Below are 24305 nucleotides of genomic sequence, written 5' to 3'. Positions count from 1 at the left end.
CAGGGCTGTGAGGGTGGGCCGTCCTGCCTTTGATATGGCCCAGGTGACGGTATACCTGCAGCTGCGGTTGGAGCCGGCTGACCTCCTCTGGGCTGGATACTAACAGGTGGAGTCCTGAACTAAAACTAAAAAGAAAGAAACGAACTATACGGCTTCAATCAAAGGAGTTTAGACTGATCATCAATTCTTACTGAGAAGCCTGAGGAGTGAGCCGTAACTGCTGCTATCTGGTGGCTGAGCCAGTCTGATTAACACAGCACCGTCAATATGAGAAACGTACTGGCTCATTTCACTTCAGTTATTTGAACACTTAAAAAAATTAAGTTAATAAAAATTAAAATGAATGTGATTCTTTCAAATTAATTTGGACACAGCTTTAATGGTCGATAGTTAAGTTATTATCCTTTCATGTTGCTTAATAAGTTACAATAGTTTTTAACCGTCAATAACCGTTAAACGGGTGGAGCACCAACACCTCTGGGTATCTGGATCATTCTTGTGTCAAACTGGTCTAACTGAGAAAGGCCTGCTATGAGACTTTGGTTGCAATGTAAAAATCATTTCAGGCGCAGAGAAACAAAGAGTTTCTCCTTTAAGGGCATCACAAAGCAGCTTTGGAGAAGAGTGTGATAAAAAAAAAAGCCAAGGCATTCCAACGAGACATGGAGTGTGTCTCCAACATGTTGGATAACAGCGGTCGTCTGCGGTTCGAAGATAAGCAGGACACACCAAGTGGGACATGCCAGAATTTTCCTCACAAGGTAAATGAAGAAGAAGCTAAAAATATGACAACAGAGGGCTGCAAACATCCTGATGAGACAACACAAAGAGACAACTAACCCAACCAGCCAGTCTGTGACATTATAATACAATGGGTTATCAGATGACTCCAGAAGCATTATTTGTTTATCGACTGGTTATTTTGGAACTGATGGTTCCTGGTCGACTCCAGTTAACCTGTGAAAACATGGGAGAGGAAAATACCTGCAAATAAAGACTATTTTCATTACTGATCAATCAAATTATAATTTTCTTGATTAATGGGTAAATCCTTTGGTCTATGAAGCGTAAAGAAATTGTGAAATATATTCAAAAAAGTTTCCTTGTGTCCAATGTGACTTTTTTGCTTTAAGAAAATGACAACCAATTACCAATAATATAAATAGCTGCCAACTACGTCTCTGTTGATTGTCTAGTCAATTAACAATCAATGTGTTACATGCCCAGAATGGAAAAACCTCAATTAGCATTTTCTTCATTACCATGATGCTTCAGTCTAATTAGGCTCAGGAAAAATATCCTAATAAGAAGAAATTAAATTTAGTTTCTCTTTGTTATTCACTCTTAAATCACGTCTATATATTTTTGTGGGTGATTTATAGTGAATCATATCATTGGTGTCTTTTGCCCTAAATTATAAATGTGGAATTGAGTTTCATTTTTATATGATGTAAATGCTGTGTCTCTGTACCCTTGAGCTCTGAAAAATAACAGTAAAAAAAGACAAACAACTTATAATTTGGGTCCACATGTTTGAACACAGTTGGGGTCTGCAGCTCACAAGGACGCAGCGCATATGAATGAATATGAGAGCGACCTCCTGTCTGAGTCAGTGAGCTGCTTTACATATTAACATGGCAGGACAGTTCATAACCAGCCAATGGAAGCAGCTTATCTCAATAGCTGAAATCTTAAATGGGAAACTTAAGACCCATTTTTAGTCTGAGCACTCCTCCAATATATATTCATAGACCAGAAGCCCCCAGACCCACTGTTGTGGAGCAGTGGGAGCAATCAGTCAGTTCCTGTTCTGCTGCAGCGGCTCAGATTTACAGCCTCTGTGTTTTTGCTGCTTATCAAGAGGGAAGTGTTGGGCTGTTAGGAAGGCAATCAGTTTCTTTCCTTCCGCCTTTGTTTTATGTTGCACATAAAACACTTCACCAGGGTTGAGAAATAATGCCGAAAAAAATCACATTGCAATTATTTTGGCAGATATTGCAATTTGAGTCACGATTTCAGACAAAATACACAAAAAAAACACCTTCTCTTACATCTGGACAATATCATTTACCACATTTACCTTTTAGTATACAGCTGTTTGGAATCATTTGCATATTGCACTTGACCATATTGGGAATTCAATAATATTTTTGATTTATTGTTTGGCCCTTCACTTAACTCCCGCTTCCAGTCATGCCTTGGTAATTTATTATTTATTACACAGCTGAGTATAAACACACACACACAAGCACAGGATTTACGAATGATACTTCGGGAAAGTCAACACACGTGATTATAACTCCCCTTCACTCAACTTTATTGACACAAATATCTCCTCAAACCTTCACTGCTAAGGAGTCGTTATTGTGTATGAGGGTTTGTGAGTCTCAGACCGAGCTGATGTCATCACGGATTTTGAAACGTCTCTTCTACAGCACCAACAGCTGAGGAGTCAATTAAATGAGACAAATACAGAGTTTCCAACCTTAATGTGAAATAAACTCCTCCATACAGATAGTAGTATACCTTCCCAACGTATTTTGGGAAAAGATGAAGGAAAAACAGAAATGCTACACCACACAATGGAGGCAGCCGGTGTAACAAATGAGTGAGTGAATAGTGTTGCAATGTTGACAGGAAAGACAACTTTTTGAGTTTATAAGTTGAGAACAGTCGAGGCAGCTGTCGAAGGAAAAAGTTCTTCACCTTTTCTGACCTATTTCCTGCAGGAAACACTAAAAGTCAGCCGTGTTTCATTAGAAGTGCCATATCAGGCATCTATATAAATCTATAAAGAAGGGGCTGAAAAGTAGCAGCCATGACCTCCAAGTGTATCAGGAGATGAAAACAAAGTAACTTACTTCTCTAAATGGAAAAGAGAAATGGTCTCCAAAGGTCAAAACCTAAGCAAGACCTGTGGTGTTAACAATCGCATCAATCTACCACTAAAGTATCACAGGAGGCAGAACAGCAGAAGAGTTCACAGGGAGGACAATGTTACACTGAAGTCTATGAGTCTTAGTAAGTCATATCAAATAAGCCCTTCTAAAGAAACGTCAGTGTTATGTTTGGTTTACTGTAATCTCAGAGATCCCCTGCTGCCTATATGTTGTTCATTTATCAGCTATAGATCGAGGGATATTGCAGATAAGAGCGGCTGTGAACAGGAAACTGAAATCAATGACCTAATCAATTTTTCAAATGGAGCCAACTATAAAACTCTATTTTGCTCAGTAAATTTCTTTTCACTGTGCATTGAAACTTTGCAAAGATTGTTACATCTTTCTGTGAAACCAACCCTACTGTCCTCCTCATCGTGGAACTCTCCATTATCCAATCAGTTTTGCCATTAACTAGCCGTCAGTCAGGTTGTTTTCTGCGGGGGTGGAATAAACGCAGGCAACAGCAACACAATTGAAGAGTTAGAGGAAAGGCTAGACACAGTACAAGCTGTAAAAAAAAAAAAAGTAAAAAGTATTTAAACTCATATTTTCCTGTCAGCCAAGAAGAATAGATAAAAGTGTCACTTAGAAAAGTATGGGGTCATTATGACAACTATTATTCATCCATACAGTCCATCCAGCTCCATCTCAGGAGAGTCCTGGAGGAAGACGGAGAATCCATCCGTCTGATTGATTGATCCTGTTACAGCCTCTCGCTGCGAGAAGAGAGAAACATCTTTTAGTTTAATGTCCTTACACTCCACAAGTCAAACTGAGACTCAGGCAGCAAAAACACCCTGTAACTCCCTGGAGGACCTTCACCAGAAAAACCTCTCTCTCTCGGCCCTTCGCCCTCTTATCTCCACCTGCTTCGAGGACAAGGTCGTGCAACTGAATTTTTCACCCTGCTCACACGTGATATTCCCCGTGTTCACAGCTGAGCAGCAATCACAACACACCTGCACCACATGCAAGGCTGCCGTTGTGATGCATATTCATAAAATACAGGTTACAGTGTGTACTTTCTACCACAGGCTTCATTGAAGTAGAGCACAGAGATCCAGTTTAATAATCGGGTTCTGCACAGATAGAGCAGAAAACTCGGCACAGCATTTCATCTGTTCCTGCTGTTTGTGTTCCTCCACATCAGTCTAATATCAGGAGACAGCCGGCAAGCTGGCAGAAAGGCCTCACACTTAATGAGGCAAGGGTAAACAATGTCACCTTGTGACTAAATCGATCACGAAATGATGATTCAGCTCAGCAGGTGATTGACTGATCGATCGCATTGTACCTTCACTTCATGGGTGTTGATCAGAGAAGCGTTTTGCTCTGTTAGACGGAGAAGAACGAGTATTTTGAGACATTTTGTGCCTTTGCGATCGATAGAGAAGAGGTGTAACATGTGACAAAGGTCAGAGGTCATATAAGGGATGCTGTGGTGTGGTCAGTGCTTTAAATCCCTGGGCCAGCCAACGCCCTCTTTCTGCATACATTTAGTCGGCTTCAGACACAACGCCCTGTTGTATTGGGACAACTCTCTGTACCACTGCTGCATTTTTAATGATGTCCCAGCTTGTGAAATACAGTAGTACGATGGAAGGGAGATCCTCGCACTCTAGGTTTTTAAAAGCACATGGCAGAGTCGGGCAGTAGAAGCTACAAGTTCAGTCTCTCTAAAAGAAAATGACCATAGATTAGATAGTTTATATAAATGTTGTTTTTTAATGTTGTTTTTTATGACATAATAAATACCAAAAAATCCTGATCTGACTATCAGGCAAATACAACATTATGGAGTCCTAATCGGCTCCGTGGTGCACAACATTTGGACATTTTTTTTGCAAGTGCACAGAGAAATAACCCCAACAGCCATCAGCTTGTTCCAGCGCTCGCTCAGCAGTGAGAGAGCGCATTATTCAGCCTCAGATGACTGCTGGTGGAGCATCTTGTGACTGAGAGCAGAGTGGAAAAAAAGCTTCACAGTCTGCTGTTTGTTGGGCTGAAAACCAGTTGGACAATGTGACACCAAACATTCCTGCGTTTCACGAAAAAAAAAATAACCGAGAGAATGCATGAATGCAGAAAACACAAGCTGGCATTCATGTTAAAGGCAGGGAGGAGTATATCTCTCAGTCCAATCAGGGAGCAGCTGACTGTGTGACAGACGCGTATTCACAGGAGGAATGTGATGTGAGGAGGTGACAGGAAGCAGTCAGTCATCAGTTTGAGACTCGGTTTGAGGGTCTACAGCACATTCAACATGAAGGCAGCACATGATAGAGGAAAACAGAAATTGTGAAAAACAAGTGATTTATATGTAAAAGAAAATATATATATATTCAACTGAGAGACGTGGGGAAACACATAAAGAGGAAAATAAATTAAAGTAAGGTTTAACATTCACTAGCAGAGGACAGTTTCCTATCATTTTCTTCATTTCTTGTTGGGACGTCATCTTAAAACTTTGACAGCTGCTCAGCTGTCTGTCTCTGCCTGTCTCCCCTCCTAGTTTCAGATCCCTGTTTATGCCCAGTCTATCAAACCTACGATATGAACCATTTGTGTGAAATATTGTCATATTTGTCATATTTTGTCATGAGTAATGGCTAAAAAAAGGTGTTTTGTGAGGTCACAGTGACCTTGACACCCAACATCTTATCAGTTCGACCTTGAGTCCAGGTGAACGTCTCCTTCAAATACGAAGACGTTCCACTGAGGCATTACTGAGATATCGCGTCCACGTGACTGGGACGGACTACTACGTACAGACGGACCAGACGACCTGAAACCAATGAAATAAAGAGTGACGGCAACTTATGACCAACTTTTTAGAAACCAAAGGCCAGACTCCAGTAAGACAGTCATTCATGGTGTCCATGTTGTGCAATCATGTTGGACTAGCACCGCTCCTCCCAACAACCGCCTGTCGACTCTGCTGCCATGAAACAACAGGGACCCAGTCTCGTAGTATAGTCTATGAATGGAATTTCTGGATGACGAAACCATGAAGCGCACAGACAGACTACCTGATTCACCGCTTGCAGCCGCCAGCTTCGTCAGGACGTCAGGAGCTCCCCACATAACATTGAAAGCAGAACACAAGGGCGACATAGTCAAAGTCACATGAAAACATGTGGTGTGTGATACCGTGCTGCATGGACACACAAACACACAAACAAACAAACAAACAGATAGCTCTCATGTACCTCTCTTCTTCCACCCTTCTCCTGCTCATTTTTCTTTCCCGGTGAACTTTGAAATGAAAAGCCACTTCAGTTTCATTGAGCACATGATCTCGGTGCCGAGGCCAAAGGCTCAGTCACTGTGCTGAGAGACTGATTGAAACAGAATGACAGCTCAGAAAAAAATAACCCCCAGATCTGGTTCAGGTCAGAGGTCACTGAGTTATAATCATATTTAGAGTTTGGATGGCGAAGAACTTCATTTTTGTGTGAAGGTTTTGCAATTTTTACAGCAGCAGCAGCAGATCCCTGTACCTCTCTGGTGTTTTTTTTATTTATTTTGTATTATCTTTTAACAGATTTCATCTCGTCTCAGTTTGGGGTCAGTCTTGGCTGTGAGCGCGCGTTCAGATCTGAGCCGTGTGTTTCCATGTGTACATGCCGTGATGAATGGCTGCGTGCTGACTGTTCAGACATCACGGCCAAGCGGGGCCACGCCCAGCATCTACAACATAAACACTGCATTCCAGCGACCCCGCTCTCCTTGCACAGACCACAGACTGGGACCAGGAACGAGATCCGAGTCGGGCTGAGAGCTGGTAACGCGGAGATGATGTCTGTGCCGTAGATTTCCCTGTCGTCAGGACAGAAAACATACCGCGGCAGGAGCTGTTTGCAGCGTCTGCAGTCTGAACAGGAACCGGGACTGAACGTCAGCAGGGTTTCCCCCACAGAACCGCCCCCGTCCTGACTCACCTCATCTCGTGACCACTTTTGGCAATGTTTTGAAAACCTGCTGGAAAATGAAACCATGGCCGCACAACATTTAAACAATAGTCAAACGTATTAAATAAATACATGGCTTATTGGCTTATATGGGTATTATTTCATACTGTATGATGTTACCCCCCCAATTGTCACATACTCTGTCTCCGCTCTGTTCTGACTCTGTTGCGAACGCTGGAGCAATTCGCTCCCATTCAAGTCAATCAGAGCATTACCTCAGTGTGCGCTATACGATACGTCTCTGGTCCAGCGGTCCGACAGAAATACACAGGGGTTTTTTTTGTTTGTTTTACGCACAGAGCATCCGGTAAATTTCGAAATAAAACACAACAGACAAATCGTAAATTATCACTTTGTCAACATTAGTTTCACCCACTGGCACAGGCAACAAGTCATCAGTCAGTCAGAGGAACCTAAAGCTCACAGGACGTCAAGGGTGAAAAAAATAATAAAATAATAACCAATCTACAAGAACACAAATCGAAAGTTAAAAAATATCACAGAGTAATGTTGAACAGCAAATCAACCTCAGAAAGGCAAAGTGATCTGTTGTTTATGAATCTCACTTTATACATGGCTGTTATCACGATCTCCAGTGATCTCAGGTCTCCAGTTGCTCTGGTCTCTGGAGATGGATCTGAGATGCAGTGGACGAGGGTTTGCTCCGTCAAACGGAGCGGAGACACAGTATGTGGAAATTGGGGGTTAGACAGTTTCTCACATGTGAAATGTACTTGTGGGATGGGGAGGTTCCCTGAGCAATACAAAACATTACAGAAATGTACAAGACATGAGTCAGCATTAGGGCTGTGTCTGTCCTCTTCTATTCAATACTCATCTACAGTTGATACATGGTTATGATACAAAGACAATACAGACAAAGCTAATTGACAATATAGACTATGATTTATTTTAATCAAGCTTAAGCTTGGATTCATTATTTTCTTGTTGCTAAATCAAACTATTTTAATTCTGAGTAACTTGAGTGAAAAAAAAAAGAAACGATGTTCCCTACATCTTTGTATTTTAGGTACTGAAGGAGAAATGCCCCAGATGCTTTTTATCTTCAACAACACTAAACATGGGCAGTGATGCACTGGGTAGTTTTTTAACCAGTCTCCAAGGAGAAGGATGTTTTCTCTAAAATACTAAATGGTCAGCACCGTCCATCTGTATTCAGTTTATGACCTTAGTTACAGCTGGGCCAGTTGGAAGTAGCATTAGCTGCTAATGTGGGTTGACTTTACAACACTCTGGCCTCAATTTCACTCAGCATTTGCATCATCTGTAATCATAAATGTATCATCATCATCATGATTCTGGGAATTCTGTCATTCTTTAGGGGATGGGATAAGACAGGATTTGTTTGTTTATGTTGCTATGGGAACGGGATGGGTCAGGAAATTTTCAGTGGGAGCAGGATGGGAGAATCGATGCCTGTGTCACCCTCTGGTTAAAACACTTAAAGTCTGTTGATGTGTCGGGGGGGTTGTCATTTAAGACCAGATCAATGACGCAACCACAGTAATACCATGATATAGATCTGCTCTGGTTGGATTCTGGCCAAAACTCAATAAACTGGACTAAATAATCAAGCCATTTTTATTATTTCTACACACAATAGTTTGTCAGAAATCGTATAAGGACTGTGCTTTTTAACACTTCTAAACACTCCGATCTCTTTAAAGTTCTTTTGAGGTGAGGAAGGATGAAATATAATCTACAGAGAGGTAGAGATGGACTGAAATATGACTCACACACACACACACACACACAGCACCTGTTGGCTGTGAGCACAGGGAAGTGAAATCCCAACTGTTGCCAACACAACATGAGGAAACCATCAAGCCTCCACTTCCTGTTGGCTCTCTATCCGCCTTCCATCTGCTCACTTCCTCCTCTGACCGACGCCTTATTCTGACTGTCTCTGGGAGGACACGCTCACTGACGCACTGAAGCACACACACACACACACTCACATACACTCACATACACTCACATACACTCACATACCTCCCCCTACACAGACTATGAGTACACCTAAGGCTGATAGACTGCAAAGGTTATCAGTGCATGCAGGAGTTAGTAAAACTATGAGTGTTTTCAGTGAGTTCACCTCGTGTTTCTCAGTCTTCTCTGACTCAAATAATACAAAACAGATAGTCAGCAATTTGTCACATTTTCCAGGATGTCATACAGTTGTGTAATATGTCACACCAATAGGCCTATAAATAATCAATCATGACTCATTGATTGCTATATTGGATTTTATGTAGTGTCCTTTGACACAAGGGCTTTTGAATTTTCTTGACTATTTTAAATTCTCTCTCAAAAAAAAAAAACTACTGATTTTCCAGACCATGTATATAAATCACAACATATATAATGATATAAAATTACCTGATCCTGGATAAACTTACAACAATATGCCCAACCTTTGATGCTCAGGAGGAAAAACACAGAAAACTGTGGCAGTGGCACAACACTGAAGAGAAACACAGAGAGAATCTGAATGCAAAACAATGGATACTTGAAGAAACGTGAGTGGAGGCAGCGAGCAGTGTATCAGTGACCCACTAACTGAGTCAGTTCACTTGCAGCTCCGTTCTGTGTGCTTCAGCTCTGGCAGATTGTTAAAAAAGCTTTCTGCTCTGATACGCTCACTCTCTCCTGCAGCATTCAGCTCTTTATTCTCTTATCTTTATCAGTTGTTAACATGCTGCAGAGGGATGCCAAATGAGCTGCCAACATTTAACACACACACACACACACACACACATACACACAGTCTGCATGGACACCACTCAGTCCTGGAGCTGAATGAGTTGCATAAAGTTGTACGGTAACTTTTCACTCATCATGATCACAACAGTAGCTGTGCCAGCGAGGTATCCGCCCTCTCGCTTCTGGCTTGGCTATGTGATAACATTACTGCAGGGGGATAATAACGGTCTGCAGCATATGGCAGAGGTCGTTTGCAAGATATAAAACGGTGACGCAGAGTTTTACTCTCCTGCCACCTAATAAATGTACAGAAGGTAGTGAGGTGGCAACGTTCAGCTGGATTTATACATGAACTTGACCTGCTGATGTCACCGCCACTATACTCAACAGGTACACTGTGTGCGATCAGTGCGCTGACTTCCATTCCCTACGTTATTTATAGTCTTACGTTCAGTGTGACTGAGAGTGGTGGACATACAGTTAGCAGTAGAGAAGCCAAGATGAGCCTTTTTTTTATCAGGCCTCTTGTTGTATGTTACAAACAATTTCTGGACCAATCCCGGGCTGGCCAGACACCCATAAAGGAGACAACACAGTCAATCACATTTCTATTGGTCTATAAAGGCAATCTCTGTGGTCCCAATTTCGAGTTACAATTTTGGCTCCAGCTGATACTTAAGTGGGCTCCAAATCTACACCGTGCACTGCAGAAGTATAAATCTATTTTAACGGCGTGCTGTGTGAAAGCCCATTTGCTGACACTGGAGCACTGACTCTTTTGCTTCTCAAATTTGACTTTGCAGTACCCTAAAGTACACATCTGGACGTTTCATTGATATATTGTCAGCAACTGAATGGTGAGAAAATGTGTTAATCATATTGACATAATGGTATCGACTAATTAATCATTTATGAATGTTAAGGACAGCTGTTGAGTTGTGAATTCTTACACTGCAAAGCTACTGGCAGCAGATAAAAACACTCTGCGCACGGATAATTATTGATCCTCATGGCAACTGTTGACGCACGGCAACGCTTTAACAACCTACAGTACAGAGCAGCAGATACACTCGCATGTAACCTTCCCACTCAGACAAATCTTTACCGCGCGCTCTTTCACACACAGCTCAGCTCACTACAGCTCATCACATTCACAACAAGCTTCAACACCTCTCTGCACCGACGGCTTCATCAGGATTAACACACACACGCACACACACACACGAACACAATTGTGTCATAGCAGCACCTTCACCTTTATGAAGTGAGAAAAGTTAAAGTTGAAGCACTAAGACAGGAAAAGGGAGCCAAAATGAACAAAAACTCGAAATTGTGTTGGATGTAATGATAAAAGTATATGACATGTAGGAACATGTCTCATTTTTTTACATTTTGAATATATAATTGGAAAGAAATCGCTATTCCTTCTTTAAATTAGGAGCTTCTCTGCTCCCGCTCCAGAACTTGACCAGCTCCTGTCAAAGACCGTTAAGCTTCATTTGATGTTGTATACAAAACACGCTGCACATCCTGCTTCAGTATGTGCACATTCATCGATGGGCTGGGTGCCGTCCTGCGTATGTGGTCTGCTGTGTGCATTGAAGAACATTTCCCTGGTTGAAGAACAAACCAACCAAAGCCGTTGAAGGTAGGCTTACGATTACATGTGGCTATCACAATGTAGAGCTTCATTGTCTTCCAAGTTGTAATTAGACATTTGCAACTCTAACAGGTTGTTCAGAGCAGAATAGACATTTCTTGATTATGGCCTTTCCTGAACTGAAAACGGTTCCGCTTAACACAATGTGAGAGTGAATTATGAAGAGAAAGAGAAATTAAAGTCCCATTATTACAGTAGCTAAGCACAGACTAAAACAAATCCATTTATAAATTAGCATTACTGAGGGAAGACCGGAGGATAAACTGCACGTGCCAAGTCACAGATTGCAAATGACTTTCTGTCCTAAATCATTTTCAATAGAGAGGCTAAATGCTACATAATTACACCAAGACTGTGTCCAAATATCAATGACATCTAACCAGACGTTTAACTGGTTATCAGCTGAACCACAGTCCAGGATCTTTCACTGCTCAGGCTGTGATGACTGCAGACTGACACATTCATTTATAATAATGACTTTATTAACAATAACTAGTTCGACTTAATGTGAAAATAATTTGTGTTTGACTGAGTGATTGACTTCTGTTAGCCAGGTTCCAGCTGCTGCCAAAATTATCCAAACAATTTGTTGAGTTCAGACACTCCATCATGAAACCTTCTCCCTTTACTCGCTATTTTATTATCGGCAAATAGCAATGCACAAAAGGGCAGCAGCTTCTTCTTCTGACCATGACTCTTAATGCCACTTGAAGCACATTTTATAAGCACTCAACAATTAATGAAAAGTAAATATGGGACAAAGTTAAACTGGCAGTTAACAGCCTCTCTACAGCTGCACTCCAAAAGACACCACACTATAACACCACTCTATTTCCCTCAGTGGTGTTTTGTTTGGTTTTATCATTTCAAGGAGAATCTCTCAGTCCAGCTTTTAAACATATGATATCAGTTTTCATTTACAATGTCACTATTTCTATTCATTAGGGCCCAAATTAAGACCTATTTGGATCGAGACACATTCAATCAACATTTCATTTCTAGTGTTGCTAAACTAAATCTCCACTGTTTGTCACTATTAATTAGGCCACTGATAAAAACTGGAAAATGAATGAATTCTCAGCCAACAAAAGGTGATGACGGATCAAAGCTAAATGTTTTTATGATTAATAATTTAAGTTGCTCGTACATGAAAACTGAACCTCGGTAAATTTGATCAGAGAGAGCGATAACCTGTCATCGTCCTTTTTTGAAAAGTGTTGTTGAGGAAGATGATGTCGCTGAACGTCCGTCCTGCAGCTCAGCCCTTCCTGTCTGTCACACACAAACTCCCACATTCCTACCTACAAAACACCTGCCAACCACACACACACACACACACACACACCCTCACAGAGGTGTTATGTAAGCATGTGTCAGGACAACGCTGTCAGATGGTCTAGTCAAAATCATCGCCGCCTCCACGACGTCTGTGTGGATATTTCTACAAGGCGGCCAGGTGCAGAGTGGACCCACAGCAGTGAAGTGTCCCCATGACAATCGTGTCCAATAAGGAGGCAGGCGACGCCACGATGGGAGTCCATTATCGTCTCTACGTGGACATCTTGGAGTCCATTACTGTCTCCTCTATCATTTCCACTGGCCAGAGGACTGAGGGTCAGCTGTGTCTCAGTCCTCGCCACGCTTTAAAGTTCATCTGTCATTGGTTTTCATCCACGGGTCGGTTAGTTACACCTAGTCAGTTAACGGCTAACAGAGCCTGAAGCATCAGTGCTGTTGCTATGGTTACCTGCACTATAACATACATACAACATGTCAGCGAACACATCTGAAATCTGCATGTGCTAAACATACTGCTGGTCTATGAAACAAAGAGAAACATTAATTTGTCTAACCATTCAATTTTGGGTTGGGCTGCAAAAGCCCTTGAAGGCAACAACAGTTTCTCTATTTAATGTAAACACTGTTTTTATCCAAAAATGTATTGTTCACTTCTTTGCTGTTTTCTTTTTAATTGATGCCATCACTGAACCCAAACATACAGGATGCTACATGTAAACTAAGACCTGACACGCAACATCAACTGTCACTGACAGGAATTTACTATAAGAGAGTCTTTTATATATATATTTTTATGTACTCACAGTCTAAAACAATATTAATAATGGGGGAATACACAGACAACTAGACCAGTCAAGGTGAGGAGTCTCGCTTCAACGTCCAGCTGATTTATGAGGCCAGTGATTTCAAATTAATTATGCTTTAGTTCTCATAGATAAATGATGATAACTTATCTGAACTAATGAGGTGTAACATGTCAATACTGACCAACATTTGGGCATAAATATCTTTGCTACGCTGCGTCATACTGAAGTGATTAGGTCGGTTAAACATCTCAGATCCACGATAATAATACAAACTGACAGGCTGCTAGCCCGAGTCGTCTGTTTTGTGGCCACATTAGGTGAAAACTACAGAAATAACCGGTGCGAAATAAAAGCATCCGAGTGTGCATGATTTGTGGTGCAGTCCTTCTTGAAGTACCAGACCACACTAACGTCTGGAGCAGTGGAGAAAACAATGGAAAAATTGAAGCAGGTTTCTCCAGGCAGTTGAGAAGGCAGTGTCTTTTCGGCATGGCTACAGAACCAAAGCAAACTCTTCATTATAAGTAAGCTTGAGGGGGTATCCAGTTTGCAGGTGAGAAACACCAAGGGACCTGTTGCTGCTGTACAACAAGTGAATTGTTAAGACTGCATTAATAAGAAATAAAGACAGTGGAGGGATCGGACACAAAGAGGCCTCATACCCAAGTTATTATTTGTAAAACAAGCTCTTTCTTGGCCTCGTCTTAAAGCTGTACAGAAAAGAAAATTGAATTTGAGCCCACTGTGGGTCCTAACATTAGTGTAATAACTCATCTATCAGACGATGTAGACCAAACTATGTGCAAAATTATATTTTCGAGTAAATCCGGGATGAAAGTGTGTTTTTTTTTTTTTCACATTGGATAATGCAGGCGCACGGATTATATGTCAGCCTGCTCACGATTCATCAGCCACTGATATTGGATCCGTCATCCGTCAATCAAACGTCTGAGACAACACACACACACCGAGCTCGGTCTCGACTCTCGCCCCAAGCATTGAATATCCCGCCCGCTCGATAACGACCAATCAAATTCGTTTTCCTCACTCGGGTAAACTCGTGTGGCAACTCGTGGAAACTCGGAGCGACAAACAGGACAAACGGCCATTTCTGAACACCTTTAACATCGGCCTGTTTCAAATAAATACACTGCATTACTTATAAGCACCTGTCGTTTACCACTCACACTTTGAGGATTAAGGATTAATAACTGAACTGATCAACTGATCGTTATGATAAGCATCAACTCATATGACATATCTAAATGTTCACAGTCAATTGTATTCATATTATCTCTGTTTAATTCTTACTTGTGGCATATGTTGTGTTGTTATTTGTCTTCCTGTTTGTTTATAGGTCTTAATGGCTAAGCGACTTGAAAAAGACCGACACTGTACCGGATTAATTAAAGAATTAAAGGCATTATACACCGCTGCATTTCAGTGGCTCTCCATTACAGAAGGGTGAACTCTTTCCTGCCAGCAGAATTATAAAATAATTATAAAGGGCAACAGCTCCATTATAACCATGAGCACTGAGGCTCCGCTGAGCAGAGACCATCCATATCTTAAATATAGGACTGAGCCTCTCGCAGCTGCACTGCATCCATTAATAATTGATGTGGACTTACATAAGAGACAAAGTGTGCGCTGCTGGATCTGGTTCACAGGCAGGGATTCCGTCTGCACAGGGGTTTCCACATTTCGCTGAATTTTAAAGACCATGTACCAGACGGTGTGTGTTGTGTTCGCTCGGTTTTCTTGGGTCCCAGTTGTGAATGATACCATACTCCGACTGCTACAGGAGCATGATGCAATGTAGGTGTGGGACGGTGATGGTGCTGCCACGCTGATGGTATTCAACAGACAAGGGTTGGACATTATGATACAATGAGACCAATGCCGTGTCATTTGTGAATTGTCCCAAATTGTAACAGTCCAGTGGATTCTTGCATTGATTTAGTGAAGTTAGTGGATTTTACATGTATCGATTAATCTCAAAAACTGTTTATAAAGACCCTGCCACAACTACAGAGCTTTCCAGCTATCAGTTAATTTAAGGTCTTTTTTCGTAGTCAATCAATTAATGATTTGAGAAAATATTTGAAATGTCACAGTCACAATCACCCAATCCTCGAGTCCAATTACTGCTTCATCGGGCTGTATTAAATGATGTGTATGTGTGTGCTTTAACCCCCAAGTGCCTCTGCAGTTAGTTGCTAAGTAATAGCTCAGGTAGCATTTCCTCAATACAGTTGTGCAGTTTCAAGTTCAGGTTTGTCAGCTGTAAAAATCTGAAATATATTGCTTTGTCAGGACGAGTGTATAAAACTGCTGGACAAAACATAAAAGCATCAAGGCGAAGGCATAAAACCTGAGCGCAATAAAAGATCAGCATTTGCTCAAGTGCATCTAAAAGAGTCAAAATAACAGAAGATGAGTTACTATTATATTTTGGGGCTTTTGCACGTGGTCCATGATAGCTACATAACAATCTAGTTTCAGTTTCAAAATTCACTTCACTAAAAGAATTTCACAACATGAGCTAGATGGGAAATCATTTTGATCTGTAAATCAAGCCACAGAGGGTTTGGTCTCCATCTGGGGTCTGAAAGTCGGAACCACTGATATCGCAGACGCAGAGTAACACGCCTGTCTGTCAGCAGTTGGTCTGAGGTGTCAACATTTCAAACCCACTTCCACTGAAACCCACATAAGCACTGAAATTATCACAACTGGCTGTGTGCTGCTGCGTTAGGTTTGCACACTTGGAGGCTGACTAACAAACGAGCTTCTTCAGTAAATCAATTGACTGGCCTTTGTGAAGAAATTACGATGAAGTATCAAACTGTTTTGTTTGTCGCTGATGGAGCCTGAATCTCCCGCAGGATGTGAAGTGGACAGACACACTGAGTCAGCAGCCGTCTCCCTCTGTGGCTGTCAGAGCGTCAGCAGCAGCTTCAGACACAAACAGGGCACTCATCTGTCTGCAGGTAAACCCGGCTGTGTCCTCTGTGTCTGGCCGAGGTTTGACGTGCATCATTTTCAACAGCAAACTACAGCTGGCACCGTCCATCCGTTTATTATCCATTATCCTGTACAACAGCGGCCGGTCGACAGCTTTTTTTCAGCCACAGAGCCCTGAGCTCGGCCTGAGTGAAAGTCAAGATCTTCTTATTGTACCGTCAAGAGAAAAAGACAACCGGGAATTGAGGCCTCTTGGGCAAACTGAATATAACATGAAGCGCCTAAGTCCAGCTGTCAAATGAATGTAACCAAGAATGCACCGTAACTAGAATGTGAAAGCTTCAGCTGTCATTGATTTAGGAAGTTCACAATACATCACACTTTCAAATCTAACTAAATGTTGAATTTCATCCCGACAAAAAAATAAAGCCGTGTGGCCTATTTGTCACTTTTATGAGGAAATTAGTTTGTTCACATTAGACAAAAGATCTTCACATTTGCAGTGAGAATAGCACATTAAGTACCATGGTTCACTCACTGTTGTGTTTTTTCACTTAAGCTTGTTGAGTTGCAACTCATAATTGCATTTACCATTTTTCAGCATTTTTAGAAAGCACAACTGTAATTCTGCAAACAGCAACAACAAATTCTCATTGCAGTTAAAAAATTTATCTTTTCTCCTTCTTTGGTGTGCCTTCCTACTGTTGTCTCTTCGTCTGGCCGTGGAGTCGGCACGTAAAAAGACGCAGAGAGCTCCACTCTGCCATTGCAATCCAAACTGGTTGAAGGTGAAACTGCAGCTTGAGTGACAGAAATAAAGCCCTGCTGCCTCTTTTACATTCTTTTACAGAGGCTACAAACAGATTTTGATAAACATCTACATGTAAATAACCATTATTGTTCTTGAGATGAAAGTCTTAAAGCTCCCCGTCTATAAATTCATCTTGCACAGGGTGCCAGGGTTTTTAGGCCAATCCTAGCACACAGTCTAACACAGGACAGGCTTTAATACATGTACACGTTTCATAGAAAACCCCGTATTCCAATAATGGCAGAGTCTCACATTACAGCTAGGGTGTGGCTGGCACAAGTAAATATGGGCTTGGTAAAGAAACAGTCAGGGGTGGAATCACCTGTAGCCAGCTCACATTCAGTATGAAATACTGTACACCTTCACAGCAGCAGCAGCAGCTCAGTGCAACACTTTAATACACTCCACAGCACTTTTGTCACTTTCACTACTGCTGTTTTCATTTCCACTATTTCCAGGCTGCTCTGATTAATAAAGTGAACACTTCCCGTGATACTGGAAATAGTCACTAACAACAATGAAATTCCATCATTCTCAAAGAACAGCTACACAGTGTGCTCAAATAGACACACACATACACGCCAACACCCATAATATAGTAAGTGTGCAAGCAGCAGTTTACACAGAGACAGAATGAATGGTAATGATGATGGCCTACTAATGCAGTGAACACCCCTCTCACGTTATGAGCTGCTGCTACATTAGCCTACATAAGATAACATCACTCAGTCTGTGCACAGATCCGGATGCCTGAGGCACTCAAATAGGCTTGAGGTGTTTCCTCCTCTAATTTGTAATGTCCTGTGGCCCTATTTGCACACTGGCTTTTTATTGTCTGTAACTCAAAAAAAAAAGATTGATTTCTTTGCAATAAGATCACTTGTGGAAGTATACAACTTACAAATAAAAACATCACCACATCAACCAGTCCATTTGCTTGCCATGCAGGTCGACAGCATTGTTGTGTTGGAATAACTCAACAGAAGCGTTAGCCTTTAACTGCACGACACCTATTTTCCTCAATCAATTATCCTTATTATTATTTCCTGATGTGACTGTGTAATCACAAATGTCAAAGTTTAAGCAGAGCTTTCAGTGATATTGTTAACAATTATATAAAGCTGAGGAAAGCAGCAAGTAGCCCCTCTATAGAAAATAGAGGCGGTAAATGTTCAGAGTTTTGCTTAAAAAATTACTCAACAATAAACTCATTATCAAAATTGTTGCCAAATACTTTTTCCCCCTGTAGATCGCCTAATGATTTATCAACTTATCTTTTCAGCTTTAGTTAAATCAGCCATAGACTAACGTCGCCTCAAGTGAGGACCACCCCTTAACTTCATGAAAAATAAATATGCTTTCATTAAAATTAAACCGTTAACCTTCAGGGAACAAGAGCAGAGGTGCCATTTCACACAGCAAATACCATTAGCTGCTGTTCAAGCCGTCATCTATTAACTAATTATATCACAAGACAAGATGCATCAGGATCTGAGTGGCAGGCCAACTCGGCTGAACCGGTGCAAGGGGGAAATCCTCAACAGTCATCATCAGACTGCTAGACTTCTAATACAGGATCCAGTGAATAGCATTGACGATCATCTGTACTGAGTTTCATAAAATCCATCTGTGAATTTTTCATGATGAAGAATGGAGAGATGAAAACCGAAAATATGGATTTTGAGCCAGTGCATCTATCAGCAAGACTCCATTGTGTGCAAAAACTCCAGGAGCCTAATTATAATTACTCATCGGGCTTTATGAAATTGTGCCATTATGCAGCACTCATACAGATCTTATAAACCAGATCAATGCATCACTGAACATTTTTGCTTTCTCCCATGGATGTAGAGCAATTTAGCAAGATTTAATAACAAATTATCCACCTCTGATATCACAGCTGGTGAAATGTTGAGAATTCGTGTGTGGAAAAACAAGCATGTTTCACCCAAAGTGACGATTCTTCCCCCCCCTTGAGGATCCAGGAAACAACAGAGTCACTGCGCCATATCACTTTGCTCAGGAAGAATCACCTATTAGGATATTTAACCTGCCTCTCTGAACGGGCATCAAAGTTATCTTGCGAATGATTTCCTCTGCAAAAGCCTCGTCTGTGTGGAGACATGGCAGCAGAGAAATATACACAAGAAGCAATGCCCTCGTTTAGAGGTCACAAGCTGAGGAGTCACCATGAGCCAAGATGCGGGATCCCCCCTCCTTCCTAACGCAATAAGGCAGGACACACCCAGATAGAGAGGAGAGGAGGAGGCGGAGGGAGGAGGAGGAGGAGGAGGAAGAGGAGGAGGAGGTGGATGAAATGAGAGGAGAGGAGGAAAAAAGAAGTAGAGCTACTCCTGCTCATCCGCCCATCTCGGCAAATGACGTAAGGACGGTTCTTCGCGAGCTGAACGCCCGTTAATTAAAACAAAACGAGCTCGGTAACAAACAAACATAGCTACAAACACACAGCAACAATAAAAAAAAAATAAAAAAAAATCCCCACCCTGCTTTCCTACCGCCCGTCATCATGACAGCCTCAAAAGCAGAAGTGTTATTGACAACGTGAGAGCTAAATGTGGGGAAACCACTCCAACAAGCTGAACAGGCTCACCCTGAAGGCGCCGCATTCACGACAGCACCAGTCACACCACAAACACGTTGTAATATCACAACTACGGCGGCGACCGCACCGCAGCAACCAGTGTCCCCTGGAAAGAAACACAATGATAGCCTAATAATACAGGTTTTATAATGAAGTTACAGCCGGGAGACCGCGGGGCAATGGGTTCCCTCTCGGTTACCAAGGAGAAATATCACTCGGAAAACAAAACAATGCGGGCAGAGACTACTAGCAAACTGTTACCAGACACTCGCAGACATCCGCAGCCGGTCCGACCCCCGCCTCACGGCCGCTGCTGCAGCCGCTACGTGCCGCTCCGCCGCCCGGCCGGCAGACCGTCACCACAGCGCCATGCACACTCCCACTGATTCAACCAAATCTCCCGTCTAGGCACCCAAAGTGAACATTTTAAAACATCAAAAAGACCCATTCATAGTCCACATGACCCCCCTCTTCAATTCGGCACATTCCCACTTCACCTAAAACATCTTATTTTCACTAAAAAATGACAACTTTATCCCCTGACACAATGCGCCTGCTGGTGGTGGGCGTATGAGCCGAGCGAGGGCTGCAGCCTAACAACAAGTCAGAAAAGTTGTTGTGCTAATCAGAAAAAAGTGATTTTTGGATAAACGTAGACGCGTTTGATGCCAGGCTGTCGTAAAATGCAACAGTGTGTCGATATATTTGTATATATTTTTTTTTATTTTAGCTTGTGTCCGCTGGCGTTCATACCGTCCACATTAGTGAATGGAGGCTGGACAGCGGTGCCTGCAGCCCGAGGAGCGGCTCGTCCAGGCGGCTGTGGCCCAGCTAACAGCCGGGATGTCGGCGAGAAGAAGCGGGGAGGGAAGGGGGGAAAAACGTGCCTCCGGGGGGAAGGAGGGAGGGTGTGAGACGGAGCTCGCTGACATAAGGACATGGAGGTTATGTTGGATAGCTAAAGGATAGTAGCGCCTTCACACCTGTGGAAAATCCCTAAAATCGGCTGTAGTTGCTAATAAGTGTGTGTGTATCAAGGTAAAGAAACAGCAGCTGTGAACGAGACCCGGATGCTGAGCAGCAGCAACAGCAGCAGCAGCAGCAGGGCAGACAACACTGGAGACGCCACACACTCCTGAAAACACGTTTAAAAAACCCACTTTAGCACAAAACGAGGCCGTGTTTCTCGTGTTTCGTGGCCGCAAGTGAAGTAAAAGTGAGGCGAAGTAAAGAAAAGTTTAAAAGATAGGAGAGAGTCGACGTTACCTTCACTCCGGGGATCCTCGTCCAAATCACGTCCAGTGGTTGTGTGTGAGTGTGTGTGTGTATGTGTGTGTGTCGGTGAGGCGAGCGGCGTCTTCACTTTACAGGGGTTTCTCCATTTCCCGCCGGGTTTCCAAGTTGTCAGCTGCAGGGGTGACAAATATCTGACACATCGGGTTGAAGGTGGTGATAAAAAAAAAAATCTTCACCGAGCCTTTGTTCCGACGTTTAGACCAGTTTATCTGACACTAATTTACATTCGCCGAAGCGTCGGGCTGCGGTTCCCCAGCAGAGAAAGGAAAACAAACCAGGTCCAGGTTGAGTCAGAAATCAATCCGTCCAAGTCAAAGGAAAAAATAAACTCCCCCCTCTGTCCTGGAATAAAAAGCAGAGGAGGGATAGCTCTGATAACAAAGAGCAGATCCAGTAAATGAGCACTGCTGGTGTTTGTGAGTGTGTAGTGTAGTGTGGTGTGTGTGTGTTGCAGAGCGGTGGGTGGGACTGTGGGGGTGAGGGGGGGGGGGGGTCCAACACATTCAAACAGGACCAGAGAAAAGACCCAATGTCCGGACCAGCGTCTTTTCCTGGTGAGCCGGGGAACTGAGGGAGAGAGAGAGACAGGGGGTGGTGAACTGGTGCCGGAGACCGCGAGAGAGGGAGGGAAGGAAGGAGGCAGCGAGGGAGGGAGGGACCAGCCCGGGATTATCCTGTTTTTAAGGTGGATCTATGAATTAATGAGGTAATCAAGCTGAAACCGAGCCCGAACATCGGGTCCAGGAACAGGATCTGTGAAGCCCAAAAGGGGAAGGTTCACCAAATTACACATCTGGATCTGCTCTGGGGCAATATATGGAGGCTCGTTTCTGCTAAAGGAAATAGATCAATTGATCATGATTGGATTGGATCTTAAATTTAAGATTGAAAGATAATGTCAAAAATAAATCTTTCAAGGGAGAAAAGGTCATATTAACCTATTTCCAGAAATTCTGCAATATTTTTATATATTAAAAAAAACATTGAAAATAGTAATATTTTGAGAAAAAATAATCTTCATCAAAAGTTGTATTGTATTATTTCAGAAATAAAAAATCAGAAAAAAAGTCAGAATTCCTAGGCTAAGGAGGGTATAAAGATGTTAAAAAGTTAAAAAAAAAAAAATATATATATATATATATATGACCTATAGAAGGAATAGTTTACCCCCCTCCAAGAAAATTATAAAGTTGTAACAGAGTTGTAACATTTCAGGAATAATGTAAAAAAAACAAAAAAAAAACATTGAGACAAAAGTCTCAGAATTTTGACTGTTAAAGGGATGTTTAACTTTTTGGCAAATTCACCTATTGCCATAATCCCTAGTCATAGGAGTAGGTTCATTACCTTTAATTGTTGGTGAATGTTGTTTTGCGTGATTCAACTAAATCTAAATTAGTTGAATCACACAGCAAAGAGTCCGTGCTGAACAGGAGTGCATGAGCTGTTTCTGTGTCATGATCATGTTTCCGGATACAACCTTCAAGGACGAACAGATGCTCGTCTTTTATGGGGAATGATGGGAATGGTTAGGTGAAAAATCTGTAAAACTTCTCCTATGATGTAATTAAAGCCTCTGACCATCTGGCATTTGATCTGTAGTTATGTCTATAACATTATTATAAAAGGGCGATGGAGATATAGAATAGTTTGTGCACTGTGCTCATGAACGGTGAATTTTTCTGGTGCAAACACAAGAGCATGAACAAAGAATCTGAAAAGAAATTTCTCTTAAACTGCCAACTGGCCACTCAATCAGCTCTGCCTCCTACGCTATGCTAATGACAGAGAGGCAGAGAGGTGGTTAAAGCTGCCATTTAACAACACAGCGCACTGCTCCACTTGCAATAATACACTGACTGCAGATGAAAGAGAGCAACAGATTCTCATATCTGTTCCTGAAATCACCAGTCACTTGTCATCCTTCCCCATCACAGGACTACATACAAATTGTACACAGTATCTAGTAATCTTGTAGGGCCTATATCCTGCAGTTGAATGACAGATCAGTTTTCTTGTTCAACTCTCTGCTAGAAATGATGTTTATGAGTTGCTTTCAGAGATGAGAGGGTAAACTGAGGTCTTAAAGAGCAAACGTGGAATCCTCATATAAAGGTAGCTGGTCAAAATATATTTAAAAATGCATTGCAGTTTTAAGTGAAACAACAATAATTTGCAGTAACTGATTCTATGGTCAGTTGAAGGCCATGAAAACATGAATGGTCATAGTACGAACACATTAAGTTGATACAGGGAACCTGTTAGCAAACAGTCGCCTATTCATAAAATCCAGCAGACACAGAGCATCTCATTTGGGGTTTGTGGTCCTGAACGTAATTCACACTTATTGGGTCTCCACCAACTCCTATTTGGTTGTTCAGCTGCCAGATGTTTCACTGTCTTCACCAGTCTCCAAATGTTTTAACCCATTTTGGCCTGAGTTTCGAGTCACACAACTTATTTGGGCTGAATTTCAGCTTCATCTGGCGTCATTTGTAATGCAGTGTACAATGAACGATTATCTTCTCTAAGATTGCTCACCAAAATTGTTGACTTGTCAGAAAGTCTTCCAACCATTCAGCATCACGCTTTTGCAGCCCATTCAATGTCAACACCAACATCAGTGCCTTTTTTCTGACTGCGTCTGTGCAAAGTGGCAAACAAAATGTCTGAAAATGCCACGGTCACACGATGCTGGAGGAAAATATAGTCCAGTTGTGGCAACAGCAGCTGCCCCTTTGACGTTTCCTCTTCTTCACATCATGACCAATATGAACGAGAGAAGAAGGTGGCGCCTTTTTTTTAGAGGTTTCGCCACAGATGACTGCATGCCGCTTCTCCCTTGTTAGCGCTGTCGCTAAACAAACCTGCCTTGGAGGTTTCAAACTGATTTTTATTGACAGCTGCCAATAGCCAGGGTGGTGGTGGACGATGTGAGCACTCAGGTCGTGGCTGAGTGTAAATCAATCAAATAAATCATGAGCTTTGACTTTACTCTTCATGATTTAACCCCTCACCATGTGAACTAAAAGGGGCTAAAAGGTTTCAGTTGCAGATCCTGGTGGTGACCCCTTTTCACGTGTAAGTGGTCATGCGGTCCATTAGTATTGACTACACCCACTTTAAAGGGGACATACTATGGAAATATCACATTTTGAAGGCTCTTTAACATATAGCTATTTGGGTGTTTGGCTTGCCCCAAAATGTGAGAATTGACAAAAAAAATC

The 24305-nt window shown here is 42.1% G+C and overlaps 1 protein-coding gene across 4 annotated transcripts in view; it reads right to left on the bottom strand.

Moving 5' to 3' along the window:
* Positions 1-21701, bottom strand: part of LOC146987662 (plasma membrane calcium-transporting ATPase 1-like) — an 89799-nt gene extending 68098 nt beyond the window's left edge. For 2 of the 4 annotated variants that reach the window (XM_085776942.1, XM_085776944.1), the window contains exon 1: positions 21049-21701. The gene's annotated coding sequence lies outside the window, so the exon portion shown is untranslated. The remainder of the gene's footprint in view (positions 1-21048) is intronic. The other 2 variants (XM_085776941.1, XM_085776943.1) reach the window with 2 other exon arrangements.
* Between the last annotated feature and the right edge of the window lie 2604 nt (positions 21702-24305).

This window comes from Trachurus japonicus, chromosome 5 (genome assembly GCF_045865225.1).
Source record: "Trachurus japonicus isolate A0001 chromosome 5, Traja_1.0".
In the NCBI taxonomy this organism is placed as follows: domain Eukaryota; kingdom Metazoa; phylum Chordata; class Actinopteri; order Carangiformes; family Carangidae; genus Trachurus; species Trachurus japonicus.
This window is presented reverse-complemented; position numbering and strand designations above follow the sequence as displayed.